The sequence below is a fragment of the Ambystoma mexicanum genome, chromosome 2p, assembly GCF_040938575.1.
Source record: "Ambystoma mexicanum isolate Mex_15411 chromosome 2p, UKY_AmexF1_1, whole genome shotgun sequence".
Classification (NCBI taxonomy): domain Eukaryota; kingdom Metazoa; phylum Chordata; class Amphibia; order Caudata; family Ambystomatidae; genus Ambystoma; species Ambystoma mexicanum.
The window spans coordinates 192,016,819-192,038,867 of record NC_090923.1 but is presented as its reverse complement, the minus strand read 5'-3'; positions in this window follow the sequence as shown (position 1 = coordinate 192,038,867).

The following is a 22,049-nucleotide window of genomic DNA, read 5'->3' as shown; positions in this document are numbered from 1 at the left end:
GTCCTCTTAGACCCCAACTTTGCTTTTAGTTTCCTTGTTTGTCAGTACAGTGCTCTGAACCTCCCCTCTACTGCCCCCACACCACCCGCCGACCCATTAAGTCTCCTAAGTTCCCATCTTTGCTCTGTGTTTGCTTGTCAGCTCAGGTGGAACCCTAATGTTGAACACCATTCTTCCTGCCACTTGTTCCTTTCATATACTTAACAATGAGTTGTTTTTCATGATTTATAGTGATTGCATTGAATGCCAAAGCATCGAATGCCTTAGCATCTAAAAAAAAAAGCAACAAAAAAAAGCATTGAATGCATTTTTTTTCTTTTTTTATGGGGGGGCCTCCAACCCCTGTTTTTTACCACTTAAAACCCATTATAATTAATATAAAACCGTTACCTTTGAAAAAAATGCATTCCATTTTTTTTCAATGCATTTTTTTCGATGCTTTTGGCATTCAATGCTTTGTATTCGATTCAGTGACTGGATACCTTTTTTCATGCTTCCTGGCATCTGGAAAAGAAGGAGAATGCACCAAACCTGACTTGTTACTGCACTGCGGATGCACAGGCTATGTTTTCATTGATTCCCTTTAGTTCAACATTTCGCCAGCTTTCTGGCAATAAAATGTTTGCAGAAAATGCAAAGTATTTCCCCCTCACCCTGGATTTGATTCTTGGTACATTATTCTTGAACTCAAACTGCACCAGAACTTGGATATGCTCCCAGACACTTTGCCTTGCACATCATGCCCTCCATAGGAGCTTGCTTCTCTTTCATCTGTGCTTTCCCGACCATCATTCGACCTTGCCCGGAAGGCTCCTAGCTGGGGTTTTGCACTGTGTCCTGTCCTATCCTGCAACCAGACTTGATTAATGTTATGGGGACTCAGCTGAGGTCGATGTGTCTCCTAATGAGCCACAGTCCACCTCCGACTGTGAGAAGGCTGTTCCAGCTCTAAAGCCCTTTAACTGTGGCATCCCTGCTGGCATATGTGGACCCAGAGCAGGCATATACACTTCATGTGGATGCCAGTATGGATTGCATTGGGGATGTCCACCTTACATAAGATCAGTCTGCAATGCCAGCCCAGGACTGCACGAGTCTGAGAGGAATTACTCAGTCTACAAGCTGAAATTCCTTCTGCTTACATGAACAGTAACTGAGTTATTTCATGACTAACTATACGGTGCTTAGTTTTCTGTAATAACGGCCAATAACCCAGTAAACTACGTCCCGAAAACAGTGAAACTGGATGCCACAAATCCTCTGATTATCAGCTCCAGCTTTGATATCATCAAGACAGAACAATCACTGATGTTGATGCCTTGTGCCACCGCAGTCATTCACCGTCTTCGGAATAATGTCCTGACGCCAGAGACAGGTCCATCAGTCACACCCAAAGCAATCATAACCCCGAAAAGTTCCTTGGCATTGTCTGTCTGGAACCCAGGGCTGAAGGACTTGCACAGGTCTTCTGTCACCTGGCAAGCGAAGAAGCTTGTGAGCTATCACGGCTGGCAAGGGAAGGGTAGACGCATAAAACAACGAAAATAAAAAAACGAATGGTAGATATGTTTGAATTTCGAAAACATCTACCATTCGATTACAGTGAACAAGGTGAGCGGGGGTTGCGGGTTTGACCTCCGCACCCTTGTTCACTGTATCCGCATCAGTGGTTGTGCTGGTGTCCCCGCTGTCCACATAATAAAGTCAAATAAAGGAAAAAAGAACCCTGCGGCACCAGTTCCCATGAACATAAGTGAAGGGAAACAATGTTGCAGAGGGATGGCAGAGGCAGCGGCACACAGCTAAGTGTGCCGCCCCAAGGTAAGTAAGGGGTTGGAGGAGCGGGTTGTCGGAAATGTCAGCAGGAGAGAAAACCGAAAGTTATTTTCATGTAAATAACTTTTGTTTTTGTTCTCCTTTGGACATTTTGTGTTCGGTCAATTCCTGGACATCTGAAGGCAAGCACTTCACCCATGCCAAAAATAGAAGGGTGCTGTGAACTGATGAGCTTAAGGGTTGATTTGGAGCATGCCATTCTAATGTGGGAAAAGAGGACCGTTGTATTGAAGGGATTTTTTTATTTTATGTGGAGAGCCACATCCAAGATCAGGTCCTCCGAACATCTGGTTTAGTCCCACCAATTCAGAGCTGCTGTCATGGAGGCCCTCCAAAAACAGCAAGGACATCTAAGCAGTGATTAGACATTCATACTTCTCCTGGCCCCCTCTAGCAGATGATGTATGTAACCACCAACACCAGAGTGTACATTCCCTGGTCAGGAAGACCCGCAACTTGGCCTGCAACTTATCTTCAACATTTGTGTAGGGCTCTGCTGGGCATTGGCTTTTTGAGAATAGAAATGTACTGTGTCGACATTCAAAACATCTCAGTCATAATGTACCACTTCACTAGTCACTCTCAGCCTTTCCCACTAAAGACCGGAGGTTGTGACTGTGTCAAGAGTGTTGTGGGAGAAATTCTTTGTCCATTATGGTTGGCTTGTGTGGATACATTCTCTTCAGGATCCCGACTTTCAATCCCATCTGATCAAATGGGTGCTGAAGCTAATGGGTGTCCAAAGGATCTGTACCTCCCCTTACCACCCACAGAGGGATGTGCAAGCTGAGTGCTTTAATAGATTTCAGCTTGACATGCTTGGCACCCTGCATGCTGAACACATGTTGCACTGGTGCCAATACGTAGCAGGAATGATGCGACTGACTACCCCTGTGCTTTCTAATGTTTGGCAGGGAGGCCCGGTAACCAGTACATCTTTTTGGTGTAAGACCGGACGGAACTGCAGCCAAAATCTATCCGAGCTCCATAGAATAGCTCAAACAGGAACTGGGAGTTACCAGTAGACCTGTGTTTCGGTGTAAGACCTGACGGAACTGCAGCCAAAATCTATCTGAGCTCTATAGAATAGCTCAAACAGCAACTGGGGATGTGTCCATGTGCTTCTTAAAGCAGACTCGGACTGGACTGGAATGCTAGTAAAAACAAAAATATATGATGCCATGGACAGCAACACCTTTGAATGGACAACAATTGATAATCACTCAGCATGATTTGATAGGTTATTTATAACACGCTTAATACCCAGAGGTTTGTAAGCGTGCTCTGTGCCATCTTGCTTCCAAGGCGAGCACGTTGCCCCTGAGCTATCCTCCCGAGACAAGACCTGGAACTCTCCTCAGCTCAATACCATGAAATCCCTTGGAGCCAACAAGTCTCCTCGGACCCCCCCCCCTATTGCCCTATATTTGCTTATTTCTCTGCTCAGAAGTCTGAAACCCTTTGGAGCCTTGAAGTTCCTCCGGCCCCCATTGCTTGTTTGTAAGCTCCGATGGAACCCTTATGTTGCACAGCGTTCGTCCTGCTACCTGTTGGTTCCTGAGTTGTTTGTCATACTTTGTGACACCTGGAAGAGAAGGGGGAGGAGGCCCCCGCTTCTGACCTGATGCTGCCTTGGAGTTGAACCCGGCAGGTGTTGTCATTTTAATTCTTTAATTCGCTTCATTTCTTCATATAGGAGTGTTTATGTTTGAATTTGCAGCATTTTAATTCCACGTTCACTGTATTTTCACCAGCTTTCATGTCATATATTTTGTGTAGAAATCGTACAGTTATTGCACCATCACCCCTGGTTTGGTACCTAATACACCCCTCTGAACCCCACTGCACGTGCCCTTGGTATGTTCCCATACCCTCAGAAAGCTGCAGTAGGATCTGGTCTGGCAGGCCTATCATGCCCCTTCAATAGCAGCGAGTTGTGTCTGCTTTCCAGACCTATTCCAGGCAGCCTGTTCCTAATGTCACTCTAGTAATTAAGCCCCAACCCATGCTGTGAGATTGCATTGGCAAAACCTATTTGCTATTAGAACCTTTGCGTGCATGCTTTTCAGCACATAATAGCACAGGTAAGGCAGAAGAGGTGTACTCCAGGTGAACTTCCAGGGTGCACATTGAATTTCTTTGTTGTGTAGCAGAGAAGTATTTTCAATTGTATTCATGTGTATCTCTCCGCTCCCCGCCCCACCTGCTCTTTTCTCCCCTGTTGCAATCTGACGATGACAGTCTTTATGCAAAGCAATATGTGTTATATGTTTCTGCTTCGCATGCCATACACTTAATTTCGTTTTCTCATTGTTTATTCACAGGTATTTTAACATTTTCTATTGGAACTCAACTTTCCTGGCGCTTGTTTATTATTATTGTTAATGCTGGTTTACATGTTTCATTGGCGCATCCTTGAAAAAGACCCGTTCTTGTGGGGCTGTCATTTGTGAATAAGGCACTAATAAATCATTAATCGCAATCTAGTTGTCTAGTACTACCTCTCCGTGCTCGTAGTTGTCCTTGGTACCAGGCTATCTCGTACTCTTGATTCTAGTCACCCCTCTCGCCCTTTCTCCCCTTCCCGCCGACTCCCCTAGCCTTGGATTACTCCTGCTCTCACCTCCCTCCGATCTAGTCTCTGCAAAGCTCAACAGCGTTAGAAAATGTCTCACTCCCCCTCACGACCTTCCTGCTCTCTCCTCTCTGCACTCCTCCTGTGACCAAGCTTTGCTCATTGCTAAAGAAAAGTCTACTTCTCAGAACTTACACTACGCTCTCACCATCACCCCCACCTCTCTTCCAGCTCCTGCACACAATCCTATCCCCGCGACCTTGTGATGTTGCTCCGACTTTGCCAATGACTTTTCTTCTAAAGTTGTCACACTTCGTTCCTCCTTCCATGCAACTGACTCTCCCTATTCTTCTCCCTCCACTTTGCTTCCCCACTCTTTATCTGCACTCACCACTCTTTCTAACCTTGATACCTCTGCCATTCTTGTACATGACCATTCACCTGCTTCCCCATCTGACCCTCTCCATTCTGCACTAATTCCACAAACCTATCCTCATCGTTTACCCCTACCTCACTTCCCTCATCAACTCTTCTCTCAATAATGTTTGCTTCCCATCCCTTTTCAAACATGCACTCACTCTTCCCAAGCCTCCCTTAATTCTTCTATACCTGCTAATTTCCGCCCTATTTCTTTTCTTCTTTTTCGGTCTAAACTCTTAGAGCGTGCTGCATTCTCACAGGTCTCCACATATCTTAACTTTCACTCCCTTCTGCCTCCACTTCAATCCGATTTCCATCCCTCGCACTCGACTGAGATGCCCTTCTACATGTCTCCAACACTCTTCTCACCCCTCGGCATTCTAAGCTTTCCTCTGTTCTCAGCCTCCTTGATCTTTCCACAACATTTGATACCGTTGATCACTCACTTCTTCTTTCCACCTTTCTTCTCTTGGCTTTTCTTGATATGCCCTCAAGTAGTTACACTCCTTTCTCTCAAATCATTCGTACTCTGTTACCGGGGCTGACCTTTCCACCTTGTCTCCTTCTCTCTGGGGTCCCCCAAAGGTCTGTCCTAGGTCCTTTACTTTCTCTCTCTACATTATTTTGGTTTCTACGCTAATTTCTTTTTATAATCTCTCTCTCCATCTTTAAACTGATGACTCCCAAATCTTTGTCTCCTTTTCCAATACATTACACTCCACTGTCTGAAACTGTCTCTATGCAATCTTGGATGTCGTCTCATTTCCTTCATCTTAATCCTTCAAAAACAGAGGGTTTTTTCTTCCCCTTCTTTCCTTTCCTGCCTCCCAGCAATTTTTCCCCTTCTGAACGAAACCTTGGTGTCATTTTTAATCTCACCCTCATGTTTTCCCTCCACATTTCCTCTATTGCACGCTCATGTTGTTTCGCTCTTTTCAACATCTGACACGCCCATCCTAACCTCTGTTTTCACACTATTAAGCTTAATCTTATCTGTTTGATCTTTTCTCGCATTGTTCTGCTCTTCTTCATGGCCTCCCTGCTTCTCACCTTGGACATCTTCAGTCTGTGTATAATCCATCTGTTCATCTTCTTTTATGCCCTCCCTCCTCGTTGTTTCCTCTCTAGGACTTATGCTTCTTCTTCCCTTTGAATCTTGGCTGCTCTTCCATTTTCTCTGTATTGTTTTCAAGCGTGTCCCTGGTCTCGCCCCTCGCTACCTCTCTTCATTAATCTCTATCTACTCCCCTCTCCATGCTTAACGCTCCCAACACCAATTCCTCCTTTCTGTCCCCAAACACCCTCCGCTTCTTCACGTTTACCATCCTTTACACTGCTTTCCGCCAAGCGTTGCAACTCTCTCTTTCTATTTGGACATATACCCCGCTTCATAAATAACCTGAAGACCTACCTCCTAGCCCAGCTCCCCAATTAACTGCAATGTTTTCATTGTTTTTCTTCTGGAATGTATTTTCATGTACCGTGTTTTCTTTTTTTCTGTTTAGCACTTTGGCGCAAAGCGCTATACAAATATATGCATCCAATACAAATACGGTGGGAGCTATTTTATAGAACTTGTACAGCAGGTCAATGCCACTGTTTTAACAACTCAACATAAAAAAGTGATCACCACAGTGTCTCTTCCGAAAGTGAATCAGATCCCACCTCTTTCCATTTCTATGTGATTGCAACCTCGTCAATGGCAGCTGAGTTTTCAAAGTGGAGAATAGTGAATAGTGAAAATGCGTTGTGCCAGTAACTGAACCCGCAAACACACTCTGAGGTTTGGATGTGTCTCCCCTCCACCAAAAATTGTAATAGAAAAATTGTCAAAATTGTGTGATTTTTTTCCATTTTTGATGCAATTAGAGAAAGATCAATAGGATGCAGAGACAGTTTCGTGTGGGGGCGGGGGTTGATATAACATTTTTCAATGACAGAAATGTAGTTGTCAGCTCACTGACAGTATACCAGAGCTTTTCGCTGCAGGAAATCATGTGTGTGTGATGAATCACCTTCTGGCTTTAGGTTCACACAGTGCATATTAAAGGTGGGTTGGGGCTTCCTGTCTCCTTTGTTTAGCCTCTTCAGCCAGGCCCCATGTGGGCCTGTTTGACGTATACTCTATTAGTGTGGTAATTATATTAATTGTGCCACCATCTGCCGAGGGTAAACAAACAGACAGGGTGGATCCATGAATCCTTTGATAGTTAAATAGGCTGGCCATGGCAAGAGGAAGGTTTTGGCCATCCCCCTTCTGAGATGCACCATGTACTCCACCAGTCATATCCTATCTAATATGACAGGGAGGACTGTGCCTGTAGGCTATGCCCACCCAGAGTATATGTCGTACAATGAGCATATACAAATGTGTGCAGATTAGCCCCACACATTTTTCGGAGGTTGAGCTGTCATTATTCAATTTCATTTAAAATTTCAAAAAATCCCTAATGAGCGCACACCCACAGTACGGATGGTCAAATTCCTCAGAGTGTACCTTTCAGAAAATGTGGTGTCTAATAAATACACTTGATGAAGAAAGAAATATTTTTGGGACACCTCACTGAAGCAGTGACCAGTGTGCCACTACCACTTTGCGAAAAAGCCAATTGTTAATCATATAGCAGTAGAAATAACACCAGTTTTAAATAGTGTGGAATGGTGTGTAAAGCAGATCATTATTCCTGTGCGTGTTAATATTAATTTTTATTGCTCTTCGTACATTTTGAAGGAAAATAGGGATTCCATTAATGACACCAAGGCAAGTATAATGCATTATACGTGTTTCAGAGTTTCAGAACCAAAGTGTGTGCAAATAACAAATCATGCATTCATATCTGTTATCCAGATATGAATGCATGTATCCATATCGGTCCTTCGCAGAACCATCTGGGCTTTTCCAGTTTCTGGACACAGAAGAAGTCCTCCTTTTGATTCTCCTACCCCCAGGGCAATACCTCTTAGAAAAAACAGTAGTAAATCAATCGTATCAAAAGTGAGCCTTGAGGAAACTGCCCGCCTGGACTCGATGAACAACCCACTAATTGAAAAAATGAAAACAAATAGGGCAGGAGAGCTAGGTAGGATAATACTCCCCTCCATTCCATTAATGGAATCCATATTGCCCTTCATAAATTTAAGAGGAACAATCAAAATTGTTATGCAAGGAACAGAGGCTTCCTAAAATGTAAATTCAAAGTCTTGCCATAATCATAGAAATTGCATGAAAAATACGTTTGCAATAGAACGTTTGGACATTGTGATTGCCCAACCAATCAGCTGGCCTAAGAATGTCTCCCAGACATGCACCAGCTAAATAGGCTTTTACGGACATGCACCCTTAGATGGATGAGCCAAATAGTCAAAAATATCAATGCTGACAAGGACAGATATATGTGATTCTATCAAATCCATTTTATCGAATTCGATTCCATCGTTTTTTAAGACATTTCATTGCAAATGCATGTGGGGTTGATCCCCTGCAGCTCCCCCACACCACCCACATGTATTATTTCTCTAACCCCCCCTCACATACATTTGTGGCAAAATTAGATGGAAAGTATTTGTAATCAAATATAATGACATCTCCTATGATAGAATCTACCTATAGCGCCAGGACGTGACCCAACAAACCTATCTAGATAAAGTGGTTGAAGAAACATGAAAATTATGTTTCGTAAAGGAAATTAAGAGTTGATCACAGGACATTCTCAGTGCAGCCGTACAGTCCTCATAGTCCCACGAGCAGCGGATAACACAAAGAGCAGGAAACACCACACAATCACAGCTGAATGTGTCTTAGTCCCCTAAAAGACAGACTCCTCAGCGAAAAACGTTTAACAGCAGGGTGGACTCCTCCATAATGAGTGACTGGGCGCCCACCCACCCCCATTATGGAGGAGCTGAAGCCAAAGCCCAGTCAAAACCTGTGCGCTCCCTCCACTACAGTGTGCAGCTGCTGGAGCACTCCTGGGTTGGCCTGTGTTGTGGGGAACCAAAGTTTCCCCTTAGGTCCATGAACCCAGCAATGCATGGGCAATGAGCCATGCAAGGCTGGGGCATGTTCCTTCCAAAGCCTTTCATTGCCCACTGACCATGCTGGCTGGATTACTGAACCCTCAAAATGCACAGAGGGCGCTTCTGCATCTCCCAGTGTATTAGGGGGGCCTGGGGCAGGCAATCCCTGTCGCTCACCCTCACTCTCCAGCACCGAGAAGCAGGGAGAGGTTTTTCATTGATACCTCTCCCTGCTTCATGCCTGGGGCATTTGCAGGGAGAGAATCCCGGAGCAGCCTAGCAGGGGTCTAGAGGCATGCCACCGACGATGTTGCATTTATTTTAAAATTATGTATGTGTGTGTGCATGTGCTTGTGTGTCTCGGGAGGATAGGTCAGGGGCAACGTGCTCACCTTGGAAGCAAGAAGACACAGAGCATCACAAGTTTGATCCCCGGGTCCACTCTTGGAAACCTCTGGGTATTAAGCGCCTTATAAATATGTATGTGAGTGACTGTCTATATGTGGGAGTGAGGGTGGAATGCATGTATGTGCATATGAATAAATGCAAGTCATTGCTGAATGTGTAAGTGAATTAATTTTGGTGATTGCGTGAGTTTATGAATGGGGAATGTATGAAAGTGAATGAGTGAATGAATGTTCTGATTGTGCGAATGTATGAATGGGAAATGTATGCAACTGAATGTTCTTTTTTTATCAGATTGAATGTTTGCATGCATGCATGCATGCATGCGAGCGGCTGTATGGCTGCGTGGCTTTTTTTGTGATGAATACACCCCCATTTCCACGTGTACGTATGGTACTCTGAGTGCAGGACGTATATGTGTGAGTAAGGGTGTAATGCTTTTGAAAGTGCACGTGAATGAATATAGATGGTTACTGAAAAAGTGAGTGAATAAGTGACTGAATGCTGCTGATTGTGTGAGTGTACGAGTGGACGAATGGGGAATGTGTGAGTGAATGTTTGAATTACTTATTGGTAATCGTTATTACTCCCAGCTCTAATCTTCCCACTCACAGTACTTATGTGAGGTCATTGTCTCAGGAGGATAGCTCAGTGGCAACACGCTCCCCTTGGAAGCAAGACGATGCGCAGCAACACAGGTACGATCCCCAAATCCGCACTTAGAAACATCTAACTTATTAGTTAGTTCTGGGACAAGGTAAAGGGAAATGGAAGTAATGAATGCTGGTGAATATGAGAGTGAATGAATAGTGCTGATTGAGTGAGTGTATGAATGGGAAGTGTATGCACATTTTCTTTTTTTTTAATCACAGTGAATGTTTGACTGCATGCAGGCGAGGGCTGTATGGCTGCATTGCTGCTTATATGATGAATGGATGTGCGTGTGAATGAGAGAGTGAATTCTGTTTGTGAATGAGAGAGTACATGTTGTGTGAAAGTGTGTTTGTGTGTGCACTTGTGTTTGCTGGAATGTGGTACTTATTATGATAGAGTGAGGTGGGAGGTGGTGCAGGGTTTTGACATTGTTTTACTGGGCATTTATGATAAAAAAACAAACAAGGTAAGTGATATTACATGGATATGCTATCATTTTGTTGCAGCAGATAGAGCCATTTTGTCAATCCAGAAAAACAGACACCCCTCGATCATGGGGAAATGTACTATGTTGGCCGAAGACCAACCATCTCATGCTCTTAGTGTTAGTAATACATAATCATAAGCTTGACCGAAGTGCAGCCATTTTAAGGTGACAGAAATCGCCATCTTGTTTTCTCTAACGTTTGCTTATTGCTTTCTGTTCTAAATGCTTCGCTGACATGATATTCTGGTTTACCAGTGTGCAATGCAAGGCCAAGGGAAATATGCTGAAACATAACGTAGCAACCCTGGTAGAAATATCCGGGCTCCTCCCGTGCGCTATCCTTGAAAGAGGGCAGCAAGGCATCCTAATCAGCCCACAGGTGCCAGTGTGTCTCGAAAACACAGTGAAAATACTCGGAACAAACATTAAATTGCTTGAATTATGTTCTTCTTTGCGCCCCCCCTTCTTGAGCCCTGTAGAGTCCTGGAGAGCGAGTTGACCCCCAGGACCAAAATAGAAACTAGGAGATAGGAAAGCCTGGAATGTGGCTCTCCCCCCCCACATGCAGCTTGCTAGCGAGAACAGAAGCATTCTGTTCTTTTCAACAAAGACTTATGTCTGCAGCCTTACAACATTGCAAACTGTTGCTAAAACAAATGTTTGTGGTGTCATACTCGTCACGATTGTCAATCATCGTGCTCAGTTCAAAGGAGATGTGCACGGGGCCTTTTTTGATGTGACACTACTGATTGTAAGATGTTAATTTTGTATATATGTAACTGATGTTTGTGTCTCGGTCTCTTGCGTCTCCTGAGGTCTGTTAGACACACGTCACGGGGCGTGAGACCAGTTGGTCAACTGAGACTATTTACTTTGCAATAAACCCTAGCCTTTGGGAATACAACCTCATGTATGGTGTATCAGTTTGTGTGTGGTGACTGTGTCTTGTTTCCACATTCGAGGGTCCCTCAGGGGCCCCTTCAAGATGGCGCCCGAATAGGGACCCTCCCCCACTTGTTCCATCGTGTGCGTTGCAAAATAAGGAAGGCGGTAAGAACGGCCAGGATGGGAACGATCGAGCCGGGATCAAGAGGTGCTTGGGGCGCCCCTGCGTAAGCAATGAGACTCCTTTCTGCAGATCTGCACACAGCTGATCCCTAATCAACGTGCCCGGCCAGTGAAGAAGGAGGCGAGGGTCCCGAAACGAGGCAGAGCCGAGATATGCAGACACAACGTCATTGGTTGCGTCAGTATACGGATGAATTGTGTCTTGGAAAGACAAATTGGCTAATCAGGTGAGTCGTGCCCCGATTCGTAAGTAATCCTGATATTCGTTTAGAGTTGATTTTGCAAAATCAAACACCCAGAGTAAGTTTGATTAACCAAGGGTAAGGTTAAAACATGCCTAGGGTATTGTCCACCCTAGCGGGGTTTTTCCGCTGCAGCGGACAATCTTTGGAAACTGGCCAGGTTGCACCTGCGGGGGTAACGCCGGCTTATGATATGTATGTCTAATATGGTGTGGGAGCGATAATGTTTTGTGAAATTTGGCATAAGCAAACCAGAAAGCAGGAAGATGTTCAGTGGCCGAGGAATGGGAGTTTTGAGATGGACCGAATAGATAACCTGGAAAAGGTTTTGATAAGTAAAAAAACACTCCCCGCAGCACTCGATATCCTTAGAGATTGGAGGAGGGAAGCGATGGTCCGATTTGGAAGTAGCGAGAAACATGCGCGCAGGCATAAATCAAAATCAGAAAAGGAGGAGGAGAAGTGGAGTAATAGCTTGAGGGAAGCAAATAGACGCGACCAGTTAAATATCGAGAAAATATATCCACAAAGAGAATTACACTCATCAGACGAATTGATAAATAAAATATTAACTGAAACGAAACAAGGCCCGAGAATAGAAACTAAAAAGACTCCGTCAGTAGCTGCTGCTCAGCCCCTCCCAACCCCAGCACAGCCACAGGCTGCATCAGTAACCGCGCCGCCCACTAGCCAGTCCGTCCAGAGTGTTTCACAATTACCACAGCCCCAACAGACATCTCTCGCTTACACTGCCCCCTCCGCACCTTCCGCCCAAGAGGGTGTCTCCGTCCCGACTGCTCCCCCAATAAGCGACTTGAACAAAGTGAATGTGTGAGAGTGACCCGCAGCGCGTTCATCAAGGAGAGAAAGCGAGAGTTGCAAGAGCAGGCGGAAATGTATATAGACGAGAATGATGAGGCGGCCACGCTAGCGTCGATGTATGATTTCAGGAGAAGCAATGAAAGACAGGTATTGTTGGAATGCATGGGGAATATTTGTCGACACAATGGAAAAAGTTAATTGGGAAGTTGCCGCCACAACGATTGTTGGATTTGAATGCATTAGCCCGTTGTAGAGAGAGAGATGAAGAAATAAAAGAGCATGTGGACCCACTTTTTGAACTTAAGAATGAACTTGATGACGGCCACCAGGGGGCGCAGAGACACCCATGGACTCTGCGTGAGCTCCGCTGCAGCCGCCCCAAAAGATGGACTGAGCCCCCACTTTTTGGACCCCCCCGGAGAAAAAGCGTGAAGCTGCTGTGCGAATATCTGCCCCAACACTCGGAAAAATCCAGACCGAAAACGGACCTGGGATCCCGACGAAATCCAACTCCCAAGCTGCGGCCATCCGAACCGGAGAGAAAGCGAAACCAACCTGGCACACGTGCGCTGCAGGGCATTCTCGGGAATAGCCCACAACAAGAACCCGCGAACGGAGCCTACGCGATTGCGGAGGATCACGGCCCTGAGCAGATACCTGACATAACCAGGTGGGTGCCCTAGCCCTGAACCCACCTGAACCCCCGCTTGAGATACCTCCCCTGCCTGGCATCCACGAAGGACCCACAACGCGAGGCGAGGCCTGTTAACTGCCCGCCCCCCTTCGAGCAGCCGAACACAGAGTTCAGGGCCGCCCGACATCTGCACCCCACCGCCCCCGGACCGCATCGGATAGCGGCCGCGGACCCATCCCTCGTGAGTGGTTCGGGACTCGACGCCTCATCTTGGCCCCCTCCCCCAAAAGCCCCCCCGCGACTATCCGGTGCAGACCTGCCAGATCCTGACGCTCCAGAGGGGGACATAACGGCGCCGAAGCGCCTACCAGAGAGGAGGCCTCCCCCTCAAGCGACCAACAAACTACCTAACGGATCACCCGGGAACCAAAACGAGGAGAGATTACACGACGCGCCCGGCTCCACCTCAGAAGCGAGGTGCACCCGCGGTCCGGCCCCCCTGCACCTTGTAGAGGGGCCCCACCGGTAAATCACACGCACTCCTGAAACCGAGACGAGAAACCCCCGGAAGTATAGTCTGCCGTGGACCCACCAGTAGTGGAGGTGAACGGGACAACCCTCAGAACCCCGGCACAGAAAGCCGTAGTGTCAAACGGGGAGAGCGACACCGGAGGGAAACCAGAGGTGAGACCCCAAATCGCGGCACGTGAACCAAACAGTGCTCCGACTCTCCTGAGAACACGCGCGAGGCATCTCCAGACCTGAGGCCCCTCCGGTGTACACCTTGCTGGCGAAACCGAAATCATATCAAACGGAGGGAAAGGCCCCTGGACACAGGGCGTGTGCCTCCTCTATTCAAAGGAACCGAGTACACACTCACCGCCAGCATCACAGCAGTGTATTTCGAACACCCAAACCTAAAGCTGCAACCAACCCACCACTGCCAAGAAGGAACTACCCTATGTGCCTTCTAACGGATCAGTACAGAGGGTAAGGCCCCCAAAACAGGGGCGTGTGCCTCCTCTGCCTGTCGCTTTGAAGAAAACCCTGCATGAACTTCAAGCACAAGCTCCTGCACTTCGCCTACGCCCCCACCCTTCCCGCTCTGACTGAACCAGCAATGGCAAACAACATCACTACGGAAAATGAACTAGCGGCAGCAACGAAAGGAGACATTGCTGCCCTTCTGGGCGAAATAAAGAACTTGGGCACTAACATAGGAGGCAAAATAGACAGGATCACCCAAAGACTCGATAGCATGGAGGACAGGCTTGAAGGGGTGGAAAATAACCAGACCTCAATCGATACGTTAGAGATACAACTCGAACAGAGAATAAAGGACCTGGAACGCAAAGAAGATGAGTTCAGACTCAAATTGGATGATTTGGAAAATAGAGAAAGAAGAAACAATATACGCATCTTTGGAATTCCTGAGAAGGAGGGGGAAACGGAGGCAGACCTCAAGGAAACACTTCACAATATTATTAAACTCCTCACAGCAGATGATGAAGTGGATGAACCAATAACGGAACGAATACACAGAGCAGGTGGCCCCACGGGTGGTCCACGATCGGTTCTTGCCCGATTCCATCGCTTCAGAGACAAAGCCAGAATTCTCGAAAAAGCCAGAAGGAGCAACGAGATCACGCTAGGAGGAACACGAATCTCAATTTACCAAGACCTTTCCTCCCTGACCCTGGCTCTCAGGAAAACATGCGGTCCGCTCACAAAGATGCTCAAAGAAAAGAATGTTCGATACAGGTGGGGCTACCCCTTCTCACTTTCATTCGAATATGAGGGAACCAGGGTCAGGCTGAGATCCGAGAAGGAAATACGAACGTGCATATCTAGCCTCCTTGGCACTCAGGGAGAGGTGGCCGGCCTGGGAGAGACACATGGGGAAGGACGAGAGTGGCGAATCCAAGGCCCCAGGAGAAAGAAAGTAAAGGGGTCACGAAAATTCCGGAGAGGCAACATCTCCCCAGAAGCAGATAATTGAATCCAAGCGACACTGGTAAGACAGTTCCAATTAAATAAGCGAATGATGTAATGAGGAGATATGAACACATACACGTTTCCCTAACTCTAATGACCAAAATTAGGGGGGAACCAAGGAGGGGCTCACTCCGGACAAAGATGACCTATTTGGTTAAGGGGCGTGAAGTAACGGCCCCCCAAAGTGGTCCGATGCCGACCTGGAGCAACATGCCGGGTTCGATCGGACGCCTTCAATTAGGACTGGGGAAGGGATGGAGGGAGGGTGAGGGAAAGGCCACAGCAGGTCAAAGCAGCGCACATATTAAACCAAAACAAGCACAGCAGCAAGCAATCCACGAGTACAAAGCATTACCAATCACACACGAAGAGACTGTTTCCCATGAGAAAGAGCAATGACAACGGACACTAACACAAGGAAAAATGTCTCCTTGAGATTCGGGACACTCAATGAAAAAGGACTCAATTCACCGACGAAACGGTCCCTCGTCGCCAGAGAATTCCGTAGGGCTGAAATAGACATCCTCTTCCTGCAGGAAACGAAATATATAAAAGGAGAAGAAAGACCGATCCTTGGGAAACGAGTTGGGAATGAATACTGGGGCTCTGGCCCGCTTAGAAAAGGAGGGGTGGGAATCCTCATCAGGAAAGGCATAGCATTCACTCCTACCAGGACATGGTCTGACGTGGAAGTACGAGCTCTGCTCGTGAACGGGCAAATAGGTAAGGTGAACGTAACAATTGCGACCCTGTATTCCCCTAACACGGGTCAATTGAGATTCCTCTCCAGAACGATTCCCAAGATAATACAAGAAGCCACCGGGCACATTATCTTAGGCGGAGACTTTAACCAATGGGCAGACCCGGTCAAAGACCGTAAACCTGGGAACCCCAACACGAGTCACCAGAACAGATTTGAGCCAACTGAGCTTGCGCAAATGATGGAAATGTATAATATGATAGATGCGTGGAGGGCACATCATCCCGAAGAACACGGCTACACCTTCTATTCCGCTCCGCACAATACGTATACCCGAATTGACTACATATACTTATCCAGAGACCTCGCTGAGGCTACAGCTAAAGCAGGCATAACCCCGATCACATGGTCAGACCATGACATGGTCCTCACAGACATTCAGTGGGCGAATCTGCCGACCAGGAGTGGCAAGTGGCGCTGCAATGAGAGCCTCTGGAAAGACGCTGTCTTCAAAGCTGAAATGGAGATGGAAATCTCCCAATTCTTCGAAACAAATGACAATGGGGAGACGTCCAAGCAGACCGTCTGGGAGGCAGGGAAGGCTACCTGGAGGGGGATTCTGATACGAGAGGGTTCCTCAAAAAAGAGAGAACGTAACCTTATCGAACAGAGGCTACGAACAGAAATCCACCAACTGGAGAGCAAACCTGACCCAGGCGCGGAATTAGACCCCATAAAAATGAGTAGAGCCAGAGAGAAAAGAAACGAACTGAAACTATTAGAACACGAACAAGTGGTGCGCAAATTAAGGTTGCTGAAACAAAAATTTTACGAAAAGGGGAACAAATCAGATGCGCCTTTCGCTGCCAGGCTTCGAGAGCAGAGAGCTGAACGAAGAGTACTAGAAATCTCTGAGGATAACTCCCCAACATCATACGCTCACACCACTATCCCCGAATCCTTTGCCAACTTTTACGAGGCACTCTATTCCTCGGAAGCGAACCCTGAACAAATAGATACAGAAACGTACCTGTCCTCAATAATTGTCCCCGTATATCACAACAAGAATCCGAATCGTTACAATCCCCTATCATAGAATCGGAAGTCCAAACTGCCATAAAGAGGCTAACCCTAGGTAAATCCCCGGGAGAAGATGGCTACACTGCCGGATTCTATAAAACCTTTATTGCAATACTGTCTCCCTTCCTGACGACCCTTTTCAATGAGATAATGGATACGGGGAAACCCCCGGACTCCTTTACCAGGGCACTGATCACAGTGATCCCCAAGACAGGGAGGGACCCCACGAAATGTGCCTCGTACCGCCCCATCTCCCTGCTTAACCTGGATGTGAAAATCTACACTAGAATCTTGGCTGCAAGGCTGGAAACGCTAATCCCGCAACTCATACACCCAGACCAGGTTGGATTTATACTCGGGAGACAGGGAGCTGACACGATGCGCAAAACCCTCCATCTCATCCATACATCCCAGACCCTAGATAATGACCCGGTCCTACTCTCTATCGACGCAGAAAAGGCCTTCGACAGGGTAGAATGGGGATTCCTAAAAGCGGTACTATGTAAAGTGGGAATGGGCACGAGGTTTAGGACAGCAATACAGGCAGTATACTCAGATCCTAAAGCCTCAATATTCATGAACGGTGAATATTCCAGATGGTTTAACTTGCAGCGTGGGACTAGACAGGGATGTCCCCTCTCAGCAATTCTCTTTGCACTCTCACTAGAGCCCCTGGCAATAACGATGAGAGCCGACCCCGTCCTAGAGGGTATTCGAATGGGGTCGACGGAATACAAAATTGCCCTCTATGCAGATGACATCCTCCTCCACATTACGAACCCCCGTTCTTCCATCCCTCGGGCCCTCTGCCTGCTGGAAGAATACGGTAGACTATCCGGGTTCAAAGTAAATAGAACCAAGTCAACACTCTTTCCCCTTCAAGGCTCAGAAGATGAAAATAACACCAAATTCTCTCCCCTGGGCCTTAAAATTGAACACACAAAACTACAGTACCTGGGGATACAAATTATGAAAAAGCTGAGTGACCTATATGAGGCTAACTTCCCCACCTTACTAAACCAGTTCCGGTCCGACCTGGCAAGATGGGATAAGCTCACAATATCTTGGCTAGGTCGACTTAATGCAATAAAGATGGTATCCCTCCCTCGATTCCTATACCCCTTCCAAATGTTACCCATCAGGATCCCGATTGGTTTCTTTACTGAAACCAAAAGGGCCATGCTCCGATTCTTATGGCAAGGGAAGAAAGCGAGGATCCCGTATAAGATCTTAACACTCCCCAAAGACAAGGGAGGGGTCGGACTCCCTGACCTACACAAATACTATGAAGCATCTCAACTAAGAGTACTAATCCCACATCTGCGTAATCGAACAGTCATCCATTGGGTCAACATGGACAATCACTATTTTTCACCAGCCACGGTCTCGGAATGGCTCTGGGCTCCGAAGGAAAGAATCCGAAGAAAACTCAAAGGTCACCCCATACTGAGCACCATTTGGGACATCTGGACACAGGGAAAGAATATGCAAAACATTACCACCTGGCCAGCCCCTTTAAGCCACTTATGGTCCCCTGGAATCAACGACCACATTCCAAATGTAGGACGATACCAAGCATGGTATGAGGCAGGATTGGAAAGAGTTGGGCAACTACAAAGAAAAGACTCCTTCATCCCTCTCCCAGAATTAACGGAAGCCCTCGGAATAGGCCCATTATCCACTTTCCAATATATACAAATCAAAGGCGTCTTGACGAGACCTCTGTGGAAGCCTAAATTCATGAGAGACCTCACTCCCTTTGAAAAGATACTCGACTCAAGAACTGAAATGAAGGGCCTAATATCCGACATGTACACGGCACTGATAGAAGGGGAGGGAGCGAACACGGACGCACTGAAAGGCAGATGGGAAAAAGACTTCGCTGAAGAGATTACACCGGACCTATGGAATACCATATGCCAAGCGGCCATACAAATATCCATCTCAAACCAATACAAGCTCCACGCAATCAAGTTGCTGCATAGATGGCAATACGATCCAGTCAGGTTATCCAAGATGTTCCAAACAACCAAGCCAAAATGCTGGAGGGGATGTGGGGAAAACACGGACTATTGGCACATGTGGTGGGGGTGCCCCCGAATAAAAGTCTTCTGGTCTGAAGTGTTGGGCTGGATCAAAGAAGTCGACAGCATTATCAGAACAGCTAATCCCTACCTCATGCTCTTCGGCCTCGAGAAGGATGGGGATGACTGGATCAAAATAAAGGATGTAGCCCCACAACTGCTATTAGCGGCAAGAGCAACGCTGGTAATGAAATGGAAAGCCCCCACAACCCCTACGAAAAGCGAATGGATCAACGTCGCCAACAATATTTGCATAATGGAACATATCACAGCGCCACTACACGGAAGATCGTCGCAGATTGAAGCCCTCTGGATGGAATACAAGAACATACACCTACCCAACGGAAGCCTCAGCCATAAACTGACCACCCCAAGAACAGAAGAGAGAAACGAGGCCTAAATAATATTGAGTCCGCCCCCACTAAAATGTCCTCTCAGGATTGAGGTAGTCCCCGACAACACATACTAACTCTGATTGTCACAAGATGAATGCTGCAAGAACTGTACCAATTGCTGCTTGACCACGGGAGGGAGGGGGGTGGGCAATAGGGGTGGGGGGAAGTCATGTTTACACTCGAACATTATGTATGAAGATCGTGTCTGCCGGACAAACACAGAATACATGGAGTTTTATGGCTTAGTTCTACTGTTATAAGATATTTACTGCTTTTCTTATTGTTGTACCATGACTCACACTTGTAAAACTTAATAAAATCAAATTTACAAAAAAAAAAAGAATGAACTTGATGAAGAATATTCTGAAGTACTAGCCACACTGGGGTATAGTAGGAAAGATATTGAGAGGGGTAGGAAAGAAACGGTACCCAATAGACAACAGCGATTCCTGCATCCACCAAGGCAGACAGGTGATAGACAAAGACTACGAGTGTGTATACGAGAGACAATGAGATGGATGTCGAGCCCTAGGACTTCCGTGGGGGAGATAAATGAGATATGCAATGAGTATCCTTTGCAAATAAGAATAGAAGCCCTGCGGATGATAGTAGGGGTGTTACTCCAGCAAGTATCAGGACACAACAGGGGAAGGGGAAATGCACAGAGCAGGAGCAATTTGAATATGCACGGAGGGCCCTTGGGATTATATCAATGTGTGTATTGCAGAGAGGAAGGACACTGGCGAGTGCAATGTCCACATTTACAAAATAGAGGTGGATACGGTCAGAGAAGACAGCACAGAGGGCACCCAGGAACAAATGGCCACAACAGAAACCATATGCAGCAGCACCAGAATAGTCAAGGGAATGGAGCACAGAATCAAGCCAGGCTCTGAATCAAACTACTTTTACCCAGAATCAAAATCATCAGGGTATGCAAAATGGAAATAGAGGAAGAGGCGGGAACATTTTTGATACTCAAACAGGTGCATACTACAATAATAACAGTGACTACACTTCAGATGATGTGTTGTTACCCCAATAAGACAGCCCAAGACAAGGGTCGGAATGTATCTATTCCCGTGAATCAGAAAGGACCCTACATAGAAATGAAAGTCAGGAATAAAGAGCTTAGATTCCTTGTAGATACGGGGGCACAAAAGTGCTCGATAGACCATCACTTAGTTCCAGAGATACCACTGTCAGGGCATAAGAATATTTCAGTAGGGTTCACAGGCACCCCAGTGATTAATCCAGTGTCCCAACCAGTAGCCTTAACATTAGGCCCATTCACTGAATACTGTCCATTCCTGTTAACAGAGAATTGTGGGGGAATCTTTTGGGATTACATTTATTGAAAAAATTGAGTGCAGTTATTCACTGTACACCAGATGGAGTGTTTTTAACTATTTCACCACAGAATGTACCAGTGTCAGAATTTCTGTCCAAACCTTTGCCAGGAGAATTAAGCGACGTGCCAACTTGTATATGGGCAATAGATGATAATGATGTGGGATGCTTGAAGATAGAGCCAGTGAAGATTACATTGAAAGAGGGAGTAACGTTGCCATGTATTCCACAGTATAAAATTTCAGCAGACGGAGAGAAAGGATTGAAAAGTATTGTGTCTGATTTGGTAAAATTGGGAGTGATTGAAGAGATTACAGGCAGCATATGTAACAGACCCATTCTTCCGGTGTATAAGAAAGGAATTAATGAGTTACCATATTGTTTCATAATTGATTTGCGTGCACTAAACAAGGTAGTAGATCCCCAATTCCCATTGGTTCTGGATGTTACAACAATTTTGACAATGATCCCAGCTTCCGCAGAGTATTTTAGTGTTATTGATTTGAAAAAGGCTTTCTTCAGTATTCCAGTACACATACAAAGTAGATATCTGTTTGCTTTCACACTAGGAGGGCGATTGTTTACTTTCACGCGCATTCCTCAAGGCTACACAGAAAGCCCTAGCATCTATAGCAGAGCATTAAGAGAACAACTAGATATGCTAGAGCTACCAACAGGTTGTGTATTGCTACAGTATATAGACGATCTGTTGATCGCAGCAGACACAGAGGAGATTTGTAAAGAGCGTACCATTTTACTATTAACACACTTAGCTGTGCATGGCCACAAAGCCAGCTTAAAAAAGTTTCAGTATTGTCCAAAGGAAGTGGCTTATTTGGGTTACTTACTTTCGAAAGAAGGGAGAAGACTAACGCCAGAGAGAATAGAGAGCATTTCTGGTATGCCTATTCCAAAAACACAAAAAGGAGTCAGAGCTATAATAGGCATGGCTTCTTATTGTCGGCAATGGATAGTGAATTTTGCCTTAATTGTGAAGCCGATAGTGGAGTTGACAAAGAAAGATGTTGTGATGCCCTTGCAGTGGAATGAAGAATGTCAGAGAGCATTTGACTTGCTAAAAACTGCATTGTGTTCTGCTCCTGTTTTGGGGACACCAAATTATGAAAATGTTTTTAAATTGTTTGTGCATGAGAATGACGGCTGCGCGTTGGCAGTTCTAACACAGGAACAAGGTGGAAGAAATAGACCATGCAGCTATTTTTCTTCTGCTCTGGACCCTGTAGCGCGCGCACTACCATGATGTTTGTGAGCTGTTGCAGCGGCT